Source organism: Phocoena phocoena, chromosome X (assembly GCF_963924675.1).
Source record: "Phocoena phocoena chromosome X, mPhoPho1.1, whole genome shotgun sequence".
NCBI lineage: Eukaryota > Metazoa > Chordata > Mammalia > Artiodactyla > Phocoenidae > Phocoena > Phocoena phocoena.
The window spans coordinates 19,220,294-19,239,965 of NC_089240.1; positions in this window are offsets into that span (position 1 = coordinate 19,220,294).

The window sequence follows — 19,672 nt, forward strand, 5'->3', positions numbered from 1 at the left end:
GTCCCCTGCATCAGCAGGCGGACTCTCAACCACTGCGCCACCAGGGAAGCCCTATTCTATTTTTGATAGATAGTTTCATTGTTCACAGTTCTTTTGTTACTGCAAAGAGTAATCTTAAGAGCATTCTTTTGTATATGTATGAGAGTTTGTAGGGAAGATATCTAGGAGCGGAGCCACTGGGTCATCAAGTATACATATTTTTCAGATTTACTAGGTAATGCCAAAATATTTTCCAAGGTGATCAAACTAAAACAATTTCCTTTTGCCTCACATCTTTGTTTAGTACTGTCATTAATTTTAATCATTCAAGTTAGTGTGTAATTTTATCTTAATGTTTTCATATGCCTCATGGCCATTTTTATTTCCTCTTCCATGAAAATATAGATCACGCCATTTGCTCATCTTTTTTTTTTTTTTTGAGGGAGGGGTGTCTTTTTCTTATTGATTTCTAATAGGGTTTATTCCTTTTAGTAATCGGGGTTGCAAATGTCATTCATTTCCCACTATAGCTTGCCTTTTACTCTCTTTTTGTGTCTTTTGATGAAGAGAAGTTCTTAAATTTTATATAGACTTAATTATCAATATTTCCTATATGGTTTCTGCTTTTTACATCTTAAGTCCCTCCCTACCCAAAGGTCACAAAGATTTCTCTTTTATTTCTTAAAAAAATGTAAAGCATTTTCTTTCACATTTAAGATCTTGATGAATCTGGAATTGATTTTTGTATATGGATCAAGTTAGGTGTCTAATTTTATATATTTTTTCTCATATAGATAACTGACTCTCTTTACCATTTAATGAAGAGTCCATCCTTGTTCCATTGTCTTAAAATGATTCTCTGTTACATATCAATTTCCAATCATATGTGGACTTATTTTTGGATCATTTATCAGTGAACCAATGCCATAGTGTTTTAAGACATTACCTTTTTAAAAGAGAAACTACAACTATTTTTATTCATTCAGTTAGGCCAAATTAGAATTATTAAGCCATAATTTAGTGATTAAATATTTGTGTTTTGCAGTGAAGACCTACAGAACAAACAATAAAAATGAAATAAAAAGCACAAAAATAGTGTCCTTAGCAGTAAAGTTTATCAGAAAACTTTCATTGCATCTAGGAAGAACTGCTATCTACTCATTTAGAAATTCAGTTAATTACACTTTTGGAGAGCTTTCAGTGCTCTCATATAAACTGCAAAACCTAGGACACTTTTTACTACAATATGGTTTTGTTAAAATTCTTTCTGGGTCAAGTTATACTTTGATTAATCCAAGACATATCTAATTAGGAAAAATATATACATGTTTAGTTCTTAACAAATTTATTCAATAAAATGCTTTTACTTTTGGCTGTGACTCAACAGTGAAATGTTGCAAATATTAATCATTATTTTCATAAAGAAAGTAAGTTATTTTTCTCTTCCTTGAAAGACACTCAAAGTGTCTTCCACTCATATTTCCTAAATCCTCATACATTTCAGGCTTATGATTTGCTATTTCCGATTGGGACAAGATCAGTGGTTCTCAACCTTGGTTGTACCTTAGAATTGCCCTACACTATTCAAATCAGAATCTGTCAGCATGGGATTCCGATATCAGTAGTTAATAAAGTTCTCCAGGTAATTCCAATGTGTAGCCAGGGCTGAGAACCACTGGCCTACAGTAATACATTCATTAGCCAAACCTCACTGAAAATGCTAAGTGAACAAATTTTTTTTTTTCACTTAACATTTCTTTCACTGATACCCACCCATGTATCAGGGACTGTGTGAAGTGTTAGGTGTTAATGAACACAGTCCCTACTTTGGAGACGTTTACAGTCTAATGTAGGAAGCTGACATTAATCAAGTAACTACTGGTTAATGTATAATTACAAATTGAGATTGGGATGCTAAAGGAGAGGAAAGATTCTACCAGATGCTACAACAAAGGAACCTCACCTGATTAGGATAATCAAGGAGGCTTCTCTAAAGAAGTGATCCTAGAGCTGAGAGCTGCTGAATGAGCAGGAGTTACTAGGGAAAGTGGGGAGAGATGGAGACAGCACTCCAGTCTGAAGGGGCAGCAAGTGTGAAGCATCTCCTGCAAAACGAACCGAAATCTTCTGGAGGGATGAAAGAGGCCTAGGAGCTACCAGGCAGAAAGCCAGGGTTGAGCAGTATGAGAGGGGACCAAAGAGGTAGCAGGCCAAACCATGTCAGACATTTCTGGAACAAAATTTAATTTTCATATATTTTTCTACCTTTTTATATTGGACTATAGTTGATTAACAATGTTGTGTTCGTTTCAGGTGTACAGCAAAGTGATTCAGTTATACATATACATGTATCTATTCTTGTTCAAATTCTTTTCCCATTTAGGTTGTCACATAATACTGAGCAGAGTTCCCTGTGCTATACAGTGGGTCCTTGTTGGTTATACATTTTAAATATAGCAGTGTGGACATGTCAATCCCAACCTCCTTAGAGAAGTTTTAGGTCATGGCAGAACTGAGAGGAGGGTAAAGAGAGTTCCTGTATATCCCCTGCTTCCACACATGCGTAGCCTCCCCCATTATTCACATCCCCCACCACAGCGGCATAGTCGTTACCATCAGCGAACCTACACTGACACGTCATCGTCAACCGAAGTCCATAGTTTCCATTAGGGTTCATGCTTGGTGTTGTACATTCTATGGTTTTGGATATATGTATGATGACATGTATTCGTCATTATAGTACCATACAGGATAGTTTCATAGCCCTAAAAATCCTCTGTGCTCCACCTATTCATCCTCCCACCCCTCACCCCTGGCAGGCCACTGATCTCTTTACTGTCTCCACAGTTTTGCCTTTTCCAGAACGTCATGTAGTTGGAATCACACAGTATGTAGCCTTTTCAGATTGGTTTCTTTCACTTAGTAAGATGCACTTAAGGGTCCCCCATGTCTTCTCATGACTTGATAGTTCATTTCTTTTTAGTGCTGAATAATATTCCATTGTCTAGATGTGCCAGTTTATTTATCCACTCACCTACTGAAGGACACCTTGATTGCTTGCAAGTTTTAGCAATCATGACTAAAGCTGCTATAAACATGTTTTTTGTGTGTGTGGATGTAAGTTTTCAACTCTTTGGGTACATACCAAGGAGTGCAACTGCTGGATCATATGGTACAGATGATACAATTTTAAAGATTATATCAATTCCTTTTCATACATATTCTCATGGTTTGTAACCTAAATAGTTGCCTCAAATCTTTTATTTTGCAGTGGAGATCTAACAATATAGGGAATGCCCAATCATTAGATCTCAAACAGTATGAAATCAGTAAACCCTACACACCCAAAGTATAATGCATCACACTGTACTGTCTTTTCTAGTAGACCATAAGTTTGCGAGCAGGGACTGCATATAGTTCAACTTTGTATCTCTGGAGTCTAGTACAGTGACTTGGATATAGCCGACATCTTAAAAAGATGTGTGAATTATTAAGTTATTCAAGATCCATTTCCAGTCATGGAAGAACAGGTTATTCAGACCACCCTCCCACTTAAAACAAAATACTGGATAAAATTTTTAAAGAAAATTATTCAAAGCATCATAATGCTAGAAAGATACCAATAAATTCCAAGGCTAAACTTTAAGGGCAAGGCTGACCTCCTTTCCTTATATCTTTAATGAACATGAAACTTCTGTTTCAATTAATTAATCTCTTCAGTCATTGAAATACTATTTGTGCTTTCTCCAAGTCTTCAACGTCCCCCCTCACTTTCCCTCTAACCTTCAAACTTCCATTCAAAACCTTCATAACAGTCCTAATCATCATGTCCTCCTAGCAGTCTTCCTTAATCCTACCGGGAGTAAGTGATCTTTCCTTCTTCTGCAAATGCATTAGGAATATTCAATTCCATGAAATTGGCAGTTAAACTAAACCCTGACTCCTCTAGACCATCTTCCTTATTGTTGCTTTGGATTTTAAAAATATCTGTAAATTATGTTTTGTTTCTTAACCAAATTTTATGACCCTAAAGAGCATGGCTTTTTTTGTATGCCTCTTTTATCCGTGTGGATTCTTAAACCTAGACAACTAGCCAATGTTTGTTCATACAAGTAAAGTCATTTACAAATTGTCTCTAAACCAGTGGTTCTCAATTTTAAGCATGTATCAGAATGACAAGGAGGGTGATTAACAGAGATTAAACATGGATTTCTGCCCGCACCCCACCCCCGAAGTTTCTGATTCATTAGGTCTGGGGAACAATATCAGAATTTGCATATCTAACAAATTCCCAGGTAATGCTGCTGGGTCCAGGATCATACTTTGAGAACCACTGCTCTAAATCTTTGTGTCTTGAGAATAGTTGCTGTAATACGGTTCTTATGATTTGTCCCAACATTTCTACATCAGTATCCTTATCTCTGGGGAAGTTTACAGAGAGTATCACTCAGACAGAACTAATATATATTTTACTGGCCATTCAGCTGCGATCAGCAGCTATTTCAAAACCACGCTGGTCTGTTTCTTTTAACCTTTTGGCTAAAGAGTACAGTATTACAAGTCAGAAACATCCTGCAATCTTAACAACATGCTACATCCCTTTTTATCTTGTCATCTTCTTTTGTGATTAATGTTTTAAAACTTAGCTAGAATTCTTTCCCTTACTCATATTTCCTCAAAATGTGGATACTCATTTTATCCACTGATACTATGCTTTTAAGAGGATGTCTGTACTTCCTCTGTTTTGTGGAGGAAGGTCCTATTTACGGTTTCATTCTTCCTTTTCTCTTGATAGGCAGTGGGGATACAAGCACGACTATAATGTGGATTGCTAGAGTGATGGGAGTGAGGGTATGAATCTGGAGGGAGCTGAACTTGGAAGGAATTAAAGAAAATGTTTTAATATAGACATTTAACCTCTATGAGCTTTTATGAAAATTGACTCCTTTGAAGAAGAAAAAAAAAAACTAACATACTCCCATGATGTTGAGGTGGTGGACCATGGATTCAATAAGTCTTCTAAGAACCTGTAAGCCTGGTTGGTCTCTGGACTTACTATATTTTCAGTTGTTTTGTGATTGTCTTGGCTATGTTATATCTATCAAGTTTGAAATGAAGGTCAGATACTGACATATTGGAGCTCCAAACCGATAGAGTTGGCTTTGGGTAAATAAGGCAAAGCATGAAGTCATTTTAAACATGAATTGAGCACGAGAGGAGGGTATGATAATAAAGAGAAACTCCCTACTTGTTCAAGTGTCTCAACAGCAGTGGGTAAGGCTACTAAGAATTAATTAGTTTATTTGTATGCCACACTTTGGCTAAAGACATGGGATTTGCTGTGGGGCGGGCTACTCATCCTTTGGGGGTTGTAGGAATTGCTATGGTAAAAGCCAGATGGCATTTTGTCTAAAATATTAATTTCCAAGCCAAAATGCATAGTGACATGCCAGCTCTTATGTGAGTGGGACAGAGACACATGAAGTGATTTAACTTGCTTTTATGAGGGATTCTGAGTGACAGTGGTACCAAAAGAAACACTGCTTTGATGCCTTGTGACAAAATGTGACACAGAAGAGGTGATAATCATTCTCATCTCAGTTCCCAGAGGACTCTCAGGAACATGAAACCTTGGCACCTTGAGGAACCCTCATTGTGAATCCTAGGTGACACCCGTCTTGGCCCAGATATCAGTGTTCTTGTGAAAGACACTGAAAACAATGGCAGAGATGAGGTGCCATCTTCAAGTGACTTCACAGAAAACCTCTAGTCATAGGAAAGAAGGTAGCTGAGGAAAGATATGGGGAACCCAAGATATGCTCCCAAACCTATTGTTCCTGAGCTTCCAGAGAAGTCCCGGGCACTTCTAGAAAATACCTGGACAAGAAAATTAGAGAGGCAAAGGGGATGACTTGTGGCTAAAGGTGCTGCATTATCACTGAGAGAAGAAGCCATCAACAATCGATAGATACTGTTCACCTACAGTCACAGACTGGTGTGACTTAGGGAAGCTCAGATCTGATTATATAGGGCATTGTTAGGAGAATCTGGAGGCCAGCTGAAGACAAGGAAATGTTTGTGTTCGCTTACTTCCTTTACTTTGCAATGAAGCCTTATAACCTAAAGTAACAAAAATGAATACCAATTTTCCAAAAGATTTTGGTCACAATGACCAATGAGGAAAAAATTATCAAAAAGATTACCAAGTAAAAATAACAGAACATTATATATTATTTAACATGAGGCAAATATAACCATATATAACAGGCTGTGAAGTTCCGAGGTGTCAAGTGCTCCTCAGAAAAGGATTTGAGACAGTAAAAAAAAAAAAAAAGGGGGGTGTGATGAATGCCTGATTAAATATTTCCTCATAGGGACTTCCCTGGTGGCACAGTGGCTAAGAATCCACCTGCCAATGCAGGGGACACGGGTTCGATCCCTGGTCCGGGAAGATCCCACATGCCGCAGAGCAACTAAGCCTGTGCACCACAACTACTGAGCCTGCGCTCTAGAGCCTGCCAGCCACAAGTACTGAGCCCACACGCCACAACTACTGAAGCCCGCGCGCCTAGAGCCTGTGCTCCACAACAAGAAGAGCCACCGCAATGAGAAGTCCAAGCACCACAACAAAGAATAGCCCCTGCTCGCCGCAACTAGAGAAAGCCCACACGCGGCAATGAAGACCCAACAAAGCCAAAAAATAAATAAATAAAAATTTAAAAAAAATCTTCTCATAAACTTGTTTGTGATCATTGGATAATACTTTACTGCTTAAAATTTACATATTGTTTTAATAGCAAGAATCATGACATTTTAGCAAGTAAAGCAAAAATAGATGCCCAATGAACTTGAATTTTGATCAACAAACTTATGTTTTCAGTGAGTAAACCCAGAATAAATCATCCGGAGAAAACGTAATTCTGAATTTACAATTTGGGAATTTGTGCCCGTCTTCACCAATTGTTAATCCTTTAACTGTCTTCATTTCTAAGAAATCTGTAATTGTTTGAGATAAATATACTATGGACTGGACTTCTCGAGAATTTGGAAGATACAGCGATTAAAAAGTACTTCTTTTAGGATTTTGTTTTTTCCTTAGGTTGAAAGCAGAATAACGTAAAAATTCTTCATTTGTGGAGAAGCATTTTTCAGCCGTGCATTACATTTAACATGAAGCCAAGCTAGGAGTTCATTATTGAAAAACTAACTTTCACACTGACTCATTTAGAAATTAAGTCAGTTAACTGGCAAAACTATCGATTCTTGCCAAATTGCAACCTCCCTGTCAACTAAGGACAACTGATCCAAATAAATATCTTGTGGCTATGGCAACACAATTTTCACAATAAAGAACATTGAGTGTAATAGTAAAGATTCACTGTGTGGCATTTTTCTTTGCAATATTTTAAAAATCTGAATCTAAGGTTATAATATCCAGTGCTTTTTAAACACCATTCCCTCAAAGAAATCAAGTAGAGTCATCCCTCAGTATCTGTGGGGAATTGGTTCCAGGACTCCTGTGGGTACCAAAATCCACAGATAGTCAAGTCCCTCTTAGTACAGTCTGCCCTCAGTATCTGCAGGTTCTGCATCTCTGGATGCGGAAGGTCCACTGTGCTTACGCTTTGCTTTACAGCATTAATCAGGCTTATAATGATTTGGGTGACAATTTTTTAACGGCCTCCCTTGCCAAATCTGATTCCATGAGAGAAGAGACTGTCCCTCATGTTTTGTTCATGACACTGTCTGTAGTGACGGGGACTTTATAAGTCCTCAATGGGAAATTTGTTGGATGATTAAGTTCCTGTACATTCTATTCGAAACATTTGTGACAATGGTCATAATTCCTTGTTTTTATTTACTCAACTATTTACACTCAAATATATTAATTTATAAATAAATATTTATAAGAATTGGGGGTTTTGGTCTATATTAAAACTCTACTAAGTATAGAAAAGGTTAATCTGTAGCAAAGCAGAGTAAGTGTTCAATATCTACCCTTGCGGTGCCTCATATTCCATCATCTAAGGATTTCTTTGTTTTCCTGCACTGCTTTGCCCAGTGGTCTTATTTTAGAATGCAGATTCTCTAGGGAGGGAATGTTCAGAGTGTAGAATATACTAGGGCAAATTAGTTTTTCCATTTCACTTTTCAATTGGGTTTCCCTGACAAAAACTCTAGACTGAAATAATCTCATTGCAGTTTTTAGTCTCTTAATTGGTACTATATATATATATACACACACACATATACATATATGGGATATAAAGGATAAAAGACTCAAATAAGCTGGAGGGGTGGGTCATCAAAGTTTTAGGCACTTTATATTTGATTGACAACTCTCTACCTTAATGATTTTATTCAGTACCATTTTAAAATATTTAATCTTCTCTTATACATCCTGGAGGTGATTGAAGTTGTTGTAGCTTAAACTTTCCGATATATTTTTTGGTAAAAATTTTATCCACATACAACATAAATATAGAAAACTGCTCAACTCACAACTGTACAGCTCAGTGAATTTCTGCAGTTATCACAGTCATATAACCAGCACCCAAAATACTAGCACCCCAGGAAAGCCCCTCTCATGCTCCCCTCCAGTCACTGACTTTTCACACCAAATATTAGTTTTCTGAGACATTTTTAGCTAACAGCTCTTTACAGAATGTGTGAGCACTTAAAACCTTTTTTTTTTCTGTTTCTGAGCTTTAGCCAAAATTCTGAGAAACTAAAAACAATCCCATTCGACATCCTCTGACGTATCTTTAAGATTACAAGGCCAAACCTCTCAGAATAATTTTGAGATTCAATCAAAGGAGAAATAACTCTAGTTTATACATTTAATGTTTGCTATCCTTCATTAAAATCATATCAAGGAATTGATTTCATTTGTTCTCATTCCCTTTTGCCTTTAAAAACTGGCGAGATTAGCAACGAAATTTTCTCCTGGAAGTAAATCTTTTCAGAGACAGGTTCTAGTTGATTCTTCACTTCCAATGAGTTAAAGAGAAAAGACATCCAAATTTTCAAAGAACTGCAGATTTAGAGGATTAAATCTGACAAAGCCCTTATTGACCATTCCATCCAGACAACCCAATTTACAGATGAAAAAGTGGAGACCCAGGAAAGCAAAGCGTTTCATCACAATATTAAGTAAGGCAGGCCTGTACTAGGACCTAATCCCTCCATATCCAGTGGATAGCTCTTTCCCAACTATAAGTAGAACTGCTTCTATGGAGTGAGATGGCCTGAATGGAAGCTCTGATTCCACCACTGACTGGCTAGGTGAGCCAAGGCATATTGCTAGTGTCTTGTAAGCCTTGGTTTACTCATCTTCACAACGAGTTACCGTGCGTACTTGGCAAATAGTCAACAACACATAGTCACAATAACTATTGTTACTGCTGCTGTAGTTCCTGTTGCTGAGAGAGGGAAAGAAACCCGGATGTGACCCCACTGCATACACCCTCATAAATATGGGGCATCTGACATTTTACAAAACTCTTAGGGATGCCATAATGGGGGGTGGAACTCATTGTCTGGCAGGCTTCTGAAACATTCTGTAGTTACTCCCTAAAAGTAGTTTGATTGAAGGAAAGTAAAACGCGACCAACAAACGTGTTGCTAAGTCACTAGTCCTGACCAACAGTCAGATACTTTGGTATGGCTGTCAAGGTATCTCAGAATGGTACCTTTGGTGGGTATAGTAAAAATTGGTTATAAATGGATTAGTCAGAGTATGGATGATCACCAGAAAGAGAGAATACCTCTCACATGCTACTTCAATATGAAGAGCTGTGAGACTCTTTTCTGCCTTGATTTGGACACCAGCACAATGTAGCCCAAGTAGAAGTGACTTTATTAGTAGACACATTCCATCATCAAATCATTTTGTGCTGAGAGTCAGTTATTTTGCAAAAGTTCCATTATTCAATCGTATCTCCCAGGTTTCACATTTTTCTTTTGTATTTATCCCACTAAAATTCATCTTGATTAACTCTCATCATTCCAAACTACCAAGATTATTTTAGACACTGGTTTGACATCCAGTGTTAGCCATTCATCCCAGGTGTTTAACAGCTGAGAAGTGATCATCATCTTTTAGGAATACTCTGGGATGTCTAAATCTACTCCCATCACACAAATACTGAGATGGTCCATTGTCCAATGTGCTCTGAATATAGCCATTCAAAACACCTACAGATAAACTTAAGTGTACAATTATACAGTTCTTATATTATCCTCTTTTTCATCAAGACAACGTGATAAAGAATTTTGGTTTTCCCCTAAAGAAGTAACAGGAAGGCTAACTCTCCACTCAATTTCCTCAAACACATGCATAGTTGCTAAAATATCAACCAATTGATAATGGCTAATCACTTTAAGTTACCTCAGGTCAGGTTCCTTTTCCTAAAACTCTTTTAGTTAGTCTCAAAATTTGTTTTGCCAACTTAGAAAGACAGAAGTTTACTAAATTCTTTCAGGATTTTTAATGGAAATCCAAACATACAGTGCCTGGAATAAGGAAATCATTGAAAGTATTACTGATCAGGTTTGCATACTGGAAATAATTTTATACTCCATTCAGTCTAGCTGCCCAACAGAACACTAGATTATTCAATGGAGTAGACATCAGGAATTGTCCTAAGATTCTATTACACAGTTCTCAAAGGAAATATTTACATGTCTCAACATCATTGTTTTTCAGTAAATAAATGAGAGTCCTTGTAATCTGAGAACTGCCCTGCTCACAGGGAAGCTTGTTTGTTCAACAATCTCCTTGGGAGTTTCAAGACACCCATCTGCAGCTGTTCTTTTTATTGGGCTTTATGAAACACATGCCTCATACAGAAAAACCAATCTGCGCATTTAGAGGCATAGTAATACTGGAACATACTTCTTTTAGGAAGGGGAAGAGAAAGTGACCACTAGAAATGGATGTGGTTTTACGGCGGTTAGTGTAAGAATTATATGACAACCCATTTCCTATATCATCATTAAAAGCCTCGATTCATATAAGAAATGCAACTTAATCATCATATACTGATGGATTTGGATAGAATTCAGAAAGGTTATCTGAAACCCGAAGGAATTTTTGTGGTTACTGTTATTTTTTCTCTTTTAGTTATGTATGCCAGTTATTTATATTTTGTCTCCCAGCTACAAATGTATCCTTTTGTATTCTACAGTGCAAGCGCTGAACTCTAAAAACTGTATTTTCCAGACTCCTTTGCCAGTTGGCTTCCTGTTAGATTCAACTAATAGAAGACACTAGAGAGATACTGGAAAGCAAGGGTAAAGACTGTGGTTTTGTTTCATGTCCCAGAATCAGCAGTTCCTTTCAGTTTAATTTATTTTTGGCATTCCCAGAACACCTGCCTCATTATGCCTACTCAAAGGTACCAGAAGTAGCCAGGGGTCCCTACCCCCTCAGAAGTCTGAGCTCCAGCTCTGTAGAGTCCCTCCTCTAAGATCCTAGGTTACCAGAAACAGCTGGATGGTAACCTAAGTCTGAGTTCCAATTCAGCCAGTCTCCTCCTCCCAGCTCCTAGGTTCTGGTCACCCCAATTCCTTCTCTTTAATATTCTCAGACTTAGAGGTGGTAGATGTCTCTTGCAGTTATTATCGTTGGGTTACCTGTCTTCTTTTTGCTCTTTTAGCCCTCCAACACCTGTATACTCAGTTCCCTATACTAAATTCCTTCTGTTGAATACACAGTGTGGTTTCTATTTAACTAACTGGATCATAGCTGATACATTATAAAATGACTGTTTTTCCCAGAATGCCCTCTAATAACATTTGTGAAGTACCTCTTCTTAATAACAAGTAGCTTCTGTGCACATTTGTCTCTTGAAAAAGAGGGGACGTTCAACATTTGCAAGTGACCAAGTCGTTGAAATGATTATCTGAACCCTAAAAATGTAAACAGACATACCTGTTCAATAACTATAAATATCTGCTTCAGGGAAATGAATTTTGTTAAAGAAAATTCTGTAATAAAGTTTCTTCTTGCTGGTTATGCAAATACGTTGCCAATAAACAAAATTTGCTGGCCACCCATCATGAGTAATAAGTCCCATACTGACAGCCTGGGTTTATATGAGCAACTGGAAGATGAGACTGATGGAGACTGATGTTTGTTAACAGCCTATATGTGAGCTGAGTACTTTCAACATATGTTTCTTTGGTTTATCATCAGAGAAGTGTATGAGGTAAATATTATCTCCATTTTGTAGAAGAGGAATACAGGCTCAAGAGGATAAATTACTGCTCAAGGTCATATAACTGGTATGAGACAGAGGCATAACTTTAATCCAAAGGTCTACCATCACTGGTATCATACTTCCTTCCTGCTTACAAGCCATGATCTCTGGCTTCAATAACTTTATAGACAAATCACACTATCATAAAAATTACTTAATATTTACAAAATTAAATATATATAAATATTGTGGAGAGTAAAGACTTGATCATTTAGCTTGTGATCATCACATATTACATATTTTAAAATCTAGTTTTACTAGGTAAAATGAAAGAGTGAAAGAGTTAGAAAGGTATCAAGCAATAATCTAATGCACCCTTCTGCTATTAGACAAGTCTTCACCTACTGCCCATGATAAAGTTATGTAAACAAAAAAGCAATAATTAGTATGAGAGAAGGGAGATAGAACACCGAAAAATTTAATTGGATTTTGTTGAAGTAAGAAATGACAGACTAAACAATAAATAGGGAAACGGTACAGTTATCTGGGTAGAACAGAAATAATAGCTGATCAGGGACAAAGACACAGGGATTTCAAATCCCATTTTGCCACTGACTCACTCGGTAACATTTGACAAGTTATAAACTGCCTGCTTTTTACTTCTCCCAAAAGAAAACAGAGGGAAGATGATATGAGAGTCACGCACTATATCACAGGATCACTGTGAGGAATAACTATTCAAAGAACTTTTCATAAAGAATTTAGACAATATCAAATACTACATAATAATACAGTTTAATAGACAAAATGATTCAAATCCCCAGATTACTGTAGTGACTAAGCTTTAATGTGATCCTTTGAAAACAGGACAAGAGGTTATATATGAAATTAAGTGAGGAATTTATTTCTACTTGCATTCCAGTCATTCCAATGGCAAAGTCTGGCTTATATAGGTGTAAACAAACAGGAATTGTGCAAACATTCAGTTGATCTAGTTCTTCAGAGGCCAATGAGCTAAGTTTCAGTGAATGAGATCCCCTGCATGTTGAGTTTTGTCCAACTCAGATACATTTCTACAAACAAAGCCAAAGGCTATATAGAGACATCAAGAGTATAGGGTCTATGAAAGTTTCACAGGGGAGCTCCAACATACTACAGCCGGCACATAGCATGCTCACAGAGAAGACGTATCAAACTAGGGGGAATACGTTAGTTGGCATGCAGGGAAGTCCTTGACAAAGATAGTAACCCCAAAGTAATGGATAATTATAATCTGAACCAGAATGTAAGCAAGTCTTAACTGAAATGTAAGCCTAAAGCAAAATGTAACATCCAACACTCAATGCAACTCAACTAGATTCAGAATCTAGTATAATTTTAGACAGATGTTGAAATCAAACAGGTGTTATAATCTGGAAGAATGGGCTAATGACATGAGTTTAGATATAACTGTAGTGTATCTTGAGAAGCAGGGTTGCATCTAGGAAAATTTATCTGAGATAAGAGAGGAAGGTGTGGAGTCAAGGACTCAATTCTGGGAAATAAGGCTAGTTCTGTAAAGGCAGAAAATCAGGCTCTGATCAGTAAGCCAGGGTAGAGTCTTTTGTCCCCTTCCATGCTCTACAAACCTCAGAGACTCAAGTAGACAGGCAGATAAACCTCTAACCTCTCAATGGGAAGTCAAAGGGATTAGATTCCAAAAGTGCCACCAGGGTATTGAGAACGCCTAGGGTTAGCTGCTTTCCAGTCACCTCAAACTCCCACCCCCTGGATTTCTGAGGACCATTATAAGACGTCTATTTACCCTCTCACCAGGTATTTGGAGGAACTGCCTAATGTTTTCTCAGTCTGGGCTACACTTATACCAAGGTCAAGGAGAGGAAGGTGGCAGATTACTGGAAGATTAATTTGTTCAACTGAGCTGCAAAGTGCAATGAAAAGGAGATTGACACATAGGATTCTTTTGTAAGTGAAGTACACATTTATAAAATTATTTAAATGTTCAATTGAGTACTGAATTTAAAAATATGAAAAAAGGGGTTTCCCTGGTGGCGCAGTGGTTGAGAGTCCGCCTGCCGATGCAGGGGACACGGGTTCGTGCCCCAGTCCGGGAAGATCGCACATGCCGCGGAGCGGCTAGGAACGTGAGCCATGGCCGCTGAGCCTGCGCGTCCCGAGCCTGTGCTCCGCAACGGGAGAGGCCACAACACTGAGAGGCCCGCATACCGCAAAAAAAAAAGAAAGAAAGAAAGAAAAAGAAGCACTACCTTAACTTAGCAGAACTTTTACAAAGAATTAACACAATTGATCTAGCAATTGGCCAAGAGGAAAGAAATATGTACACGTGGGAAACAAATGCATAGAATTCATTAAAACCAGAGAAGGATTACCAGCTGAAAACATTTTAGCAAGCTCATGAAAAGTTTGAATGAAAGTACGTTATAGAGGGCTCACTCTTAGCCACAGGAGAGGCCATGCCACAGAAAGATACAAGGCAAGTCTCTCTTAACAAAGCAATGTTACGACAGTGAAGTCTTAACAAAACACTTCGCATTTACTGTGTGCCAAGAATTTTCTAAATTTTTTACAAGTACTTATTTAATAAACCCTCAAAATCACCCTATGAGATGGGTATCGTTTTTATTCCCATTTTACAGGTGAAAAAACTGAATCACAGAAAGGTTAACTAACTGGCCCAAGATCACACCATTTATAAATTGTGGTCCTAAAGTTCCAACTCAGGCAGCCTGATCCCAGAGTCCACGTTCTTAACTAATACATTATTCAGCCCATTCAAGAGCTGACTCCAGACTGACAATTCTAGTTGTAAGGCAAGTTTCTCCAGTACCTGACTCCATGCTGATTATTCTTGTTCTAGGGCAAGTTATAACATATCTCTCCTTATTCCCTCTCACTCATAGTATATTTTGAATTATTCCAGGATAAAAAGAAATTTCAGGTGAATTTAAAAATCCAAGGTATTAGCGACTACAGCTTTCCAGCTTTTTCGGGGGTTAAACAAATACCTCTGGAAAAAAGGATAATTGAAAACAATAATCCACTGAGCAATCTCCTCCTTGGGGTTTAAAATTCTGTATTTAATCTATATAGGTATGATACAGAGTCTTGTTTAGAAAAATAGATAATATGAAATTACTGAGTTTGGTTACTTTCAAAAATATTCTAGATACATAAAGATAGGCAGTCCTATAGTGTCACATTTTTGCACCTCAGCATATTCCATCTTCCTTACCAGTCATGTTAGAGGAACATGTACTTGTGTTTAATAATGTATTTAAAAGCTTTAATAATTATATGAAAATAAACCAAATAGAAAGCAAAAAATATATATATATCTCAGGACAATCTTGGCAAAAGCCATGATTTTGTCAATAATTAAGTTTAATTACCAGATGCTTCTGCTGTGGCACATGAGAATAATGCTGGTATTTGAGACCACAACTGGCATTCTAGTAACAGGCAAACCCTATACAAATATGGTTTTTATGGGTTTCATTAGTAGATGCTGTGAAGCAAACTTTGATCTGTCTTATATTTAAATCATGTAGGAGTGGAACTCGACTTCAATGTCTTAGAAGGTCAGATGGAAACAATATTTTACCCAAGTATCTGTACCCACATGAAACTGACTGAAAAGCAATCAGTGCAAATGCTCACAGATGTTCAGGATTCACTTGCCAACTTAACCAGTGACCACAATGTTAAGGTCACGTGGGATTCTGTGCCTCATGCACAGAGATTATCAGTGTCCTCGTTTTTCAGATACAAAAACAGCCTGAGAATGAGGAACTGACTCGTCTGAGGTCACACAAGTGGTTAGAAGCTGAGCTGTATGTAGACCAAGCCCATCACGTGATCTCTGTCCTCTGACTCTTAAGCCTGCTTCCCCACTCACTTCGGTTTAATGTTGGCAAAAAAGTGATGTCAGAAGAGAGAATGAAGATAAAAATATCAGAAGAATCTCTTCTTAGAACAAACTTTAGCACTGAAAGCTAGATGGCAACAGCACATTTTTAGCTCATGATTTAAAGAATGACTCTATTTAATACCATCTTTGGCAATACTGACAATTTATAACTATGCATTTGCAGTTATCCATTGTAAATAATTCACTGGTGTAAGATTTACCCTCTAAACTTCAGGGACAACAGGGAAAAAAACTGCTGCCAGGAAGTATTTATAATTTGTTTGTATAAGTCAGGATTCCTAGCAGGAAACACAAATCATTCTAGCTATTTTAAGAAAGAAAAGACTTAAATCAGGGACTTAGGTGTTATGAAATCATTGGAAGCCCTAAAGGAGCAGAAATCAGGGGCCATCACTCAAATTCTTGGGTTTAAAAACATGCTACCATAGATGTGATCCAAGGATTAGGAGGCTGCCTCTGGACAACTGCCTCTGCATACCCATAAAGTCGGTTATTTCATTCCGAAACCCTGATTCTCACTGTCACAGTTTTTTCTAGACACTCTCTTGGCTTCACCACCTCTGCAGGCCGCGAGAAAGAGCATCTGGAATTTGACCTCTGCCTGAAGTCTGCATTTCAAGTCTCTTAATGAATGAATCTAATTGAAGGGAGAGTTAATTCATATGTAGAATCCTAGCTGCAAGGGAGTCTAGGAAATAGTCTTTAGTTGCTAGCCTTTGCAGAATTGGATGGTACGTAGAAAAAGGTGGGAATTAATAGGGAGTTCCAATCATGTTCATCATGATGTTAGTATTTTATAATTTAATAACAGGAAAAACACATCTTAAGGTGCTGAAAAACCAAAGTGTTATAGTAAGACCCTTTTTGTTCAACCTTTTCATGCGAGGAGAGAGGGTAGAGGGAGAGTGAAGAAGGAAAACATAGTCTGAATGTTACCTTGTGCATTTAATTCCTGTTGTCCAGCTGTGTAGCAAGGTGAAGAGCCAAAAACTAAAGGACGGTCTTTTTAAATTACTAATTTTTAAAAAGTTAACATCCCTGGATGAAGCCACGTTTTAAGCACCTATCAGTTGATACCTTTAAAGTTACTAGCAGGATTGATGGCAGGGTTCAGGGGTGGGTTTCAGAGACAAATTTCACCCATTTTTTTGCCCTAAAGGAAATTTAAAGCTAAGTGTAGCTCAGACCCAGGTTTGAATACCAGCTCCTCTATTTTTGTGATCTTAAGCAAGCTGCTTGGATTTCCAATGTCTTAAGGATTTTGTATGATAAGGATGAAAATAGCATACTTACCAGGTTTTCTGAAGATTAACTAATTTTGTGATGTTTCCAGTATAAATGCTAAATGACAGGATGAAGACAACAAATACAACAGTAATTCAAAGTTCAAAGAAATTACCAGGAGCTAGAATAAATTGGGGCCATCATAGAGCAACTGGGACTGAGGTTGGGGTTTTACAGGTAGTAGAACTGATGGAGAAACTTTGTAGACAGAGGGAGTAAGTTTCAGAACTGGTAGATGGGAAGGAGATTGTGAGGATCTGATCTAGGGACACCTTCAGGAGAGAAAGGGAAAAAAAAGAAGGGACCATTAAAATCTCTTTGTAACATGTTAATCTAATCAGACCTCATGATGGTATTTACTAGAGGAGAAATATGGGGACTTCTTTTCTGTAGGATGCTTTTATCAGGATATACCTGGTCTCTCTAAGGTGCTTACAGAAAACAAATCTGGATTTTTTTTTATTTATTAGGCATAGCAAACTGGAAAAGGTCAGTGTTAACTATGTAAAATATCATTGTAATGGGAAACCTGAACGAACTTTTTGGCCAACCCAATGTAATGGAGATGCTTATGACTGAAAAAACTCACTCTGTGTAACTGATGTCTCATATGGATTACTTAGACAACGTATACATAAAATCTGATCCAGGGCAAATACTAAGATAGAGAAGAAGAACTTGGCAGTTGTATCGGCAGTCTCAGATTTCACGCTTCACCTGTGTCTACCAATTGCCCATGTCCTTAGAGTTATTATTCTGATACAAGGTAAGATCTCTAGTTCTACAGAGTGTGATTCAACAACCTGACCCCTTACTTTACCCCAGTAGCATAAGTGATTCATTTAGCGGATAGTGGGTGGAACACATCCATTGAGGCAAGAACTTGTATTTGATGTAATGAAAGGCAGTCGTTGGAAAAGGGAGTTGTACTTAAATTTGAGAGTTTTAACTTAGAGGTTTTGGAATTTGGATTTCATGTCATAATAGGGGAATGATAGTGGTGGATTAAATAAGATGATATAAGTGTGTTAATCCAGTAAAACAGTACGTAGGAGAACAGGAAAGAAATGAGATTTTAGGTAAAAGATCTGTAGATGACTGTGTAATTCAGGCAAAAGGGGTGAGAAGACTGTAAAGGCTTGAACAGATGCTTGAGATATAATTAAAGCGTTCTTAGAGATTTATTAGTCATAAAGAATAAGGAGTTAAAAGTAGTAGCTTTTAGGCTGACTGACAGGTGCTGTCTGGGACAGAAACAGGTAAGTTTAGAGTTAGTTTGACATAGAATTTTTTAAGGACCAATGAGTCCAAGGAGCTAGGAGAATACACAGGCACACACCCACACTATCTCACGTATATATACACACACACAATCCACGTTTGGAGGTGAAGAGACATACAGACACTCAGTCGATCCCATAGTGTAAATCAGTTACCAAGGTAATTACCAAGTCCTCTGAGAGTGAATAGGACATAAAGAGAATTTATGCTTGATTGAAAGGATAACCAAAAAAAAAAATCACAGAAGTGGTTCCAATGATCCCTCTCCTGTTCTCCCTCCTCTGGTCACAAAGTGTGACAAATGTGTATAGTGACAGATTTTATATTCTTGACCCATTGTGAACCATGATTTTTCTGTGCCAAGACCCCAGTATATTGGCTCCTTGGCTTGTTTCAAGGGGGCAGTATCTGGGGTTTAAGCTGAGATTCAAACCATCATTTGAAGCAAGATATACCTTTCAGTAACTCCACAACTCTGACTGAGGGACTCCCTCCTTTTGATGACCATTCTTGTCCGTCAAAAGCACAAACAGTTAATCTTCCCAAAGTTGTTTCATCAGAAGTGGGTCTCTCTCCACTTGGTATATGAGGACCAGTCAGAGGAGTAGGGCATTGTAGTAAGCTGAATAACGGTCCCCCAAAGATGGCCATGTCCTAATCCCTGGTACCTAGGAATATGTTACCTTATGTGGACAAGGGAACTTTACAGATGCGACCAAGTTAAGGATCTTGACATGGGGAGAGTATCCTAGATTTTCCAGGTGAATCGAATGTAACCACAAGGGTCCTTCAGAAAGGGAGGCAGTAGAATTAAAGTGATAGAGAAGATGTGATGATGGAAGCACAGACTGGAGTAATGCCATGTAGATGAAGGAGTCATGAGCCAAGGAAAGCAGGTGGCCTCTAGAAGCTGCAAAAGGCAAGGAAAAAATTCTCCCCTAGAGCCTCCAGAAGGAACCAGTCCTGCTGACACTTC